Source organism: Capsicum annuum, unplaced genomic scaffold (genome assembly GCF_002878395.1).
Source record: "Capsicum annuum cultivar UCD-10X-F1 unplaced genomic scaffold, UCD10Xv1.1 ctg5931, whole genome shotgun sequence".
Lineage (NCBI taxonomy): Eukaryota > Viridiplantae > Streptophyta > Magnoliopsida > Solanales > Solanaceae > Capsicum > Capsicum annuum.
In genome coordinates, this window is record NW_025868008.1 from 1 (window position 1) to 1,004 (window position 1,004).

The following is a 1,004-nucleotide window of genomic DNA, read 5'->3' on the forward strand; positions in this document are numbered from 1 at the left end:
GGAGAGAAGAGAATCGGGTGTGCGTAGTTCGTGAAACTTTGCTAAAATGGCCACTTAAACTCTTTTTTTTCCTTTTTTTTTTCTTGAAACCTTAAGAAAAAAAAAAAAGAAATAACAAATTGTCAAAAGAATTGATGAAAATTTTTTTGTATTTTTCAGGTATAAATCCCTATACAAAATGAAACCTATGATTACCAAAGAAGAATCTTTTTGGGTTTTCAATTTTGCATTTCATATGAAAATGAAACTAAAACTATTAAAGGAAAATCTTTCTAATAAAGAGTGAAGAAAATTTTTTAAAAATTTTAAATATGATCCCTGAACCAACAATAGGTTGCCTACGTATCTCACTCCCGAGAGAGGAAACCAGGGGTGGATTGATTGGAGCTACTTGGTGTCCGTGTCCTCCATTAGGAGAAAGTATAACCAGATTGGGATACTCTCTTCTAAATTGAATCAACTCATTAAAAATATGAGCATTATCAGGCTTAAGGTAAACATCATAAGGTGAATCACCGTGCTGACGTAAAGCCGACATAATAGTGAAGTCCTGCTCCGACCTAATCCGAAAGCATGGATGTAGTTGCAGCATATCTCCTCCCCCTCCCCCATGTGACGACATATCAGGAAAATGGAAGCGTGGTTGGCTTTGATGCAAGCGTACTCTCACAGGTGCTTGTAAGCCACAGCATAACAGGTATGAACAAGCAAATTACTTGATTGTTTGTTTCTATTGCTACTTGATGACTGCTTCAATGGAAGTGCCATACATAAAATTTCCTGAAAACAAACAACATCAACAAAATGTTGTATAAAAAGGAGAATAATTAACAACCAAAAACCAACTGATTATCTAATATAATAATCGATGAAGTATATATAGTCAAATATGATTTACTTATTTCTGGTTCTTACAAAATGTGATAGCAAGCCTTCTGGATTTGAGCCTGTTGCACAGGGCTTGCCTAGTGCGGTTTACATCCCCATGTGGTTTGCAGGCTATT

At 35.6% G+C, this 1,004-nt stretch overlaps 1 long non-coding RNA gene across 1 annotated transcript; it reads right to left on the reverse strand.

Annotated features, from left to right (window-relative positions):
• Window positions 1-273: 273 nt before the first annotated feature.
• On the reverse strand, window positions 274-1,004 carry LOC124885410. The gene is made up of 2 exons (XR_007050697.1): window positions 916-1,004; window positions 274-780 (listed from the first exon to the last, which is right to left on the reverse strand). It is a non-coding gene; the product is annotated as an uncharacterized LOC124885410 (long non-coding RNA).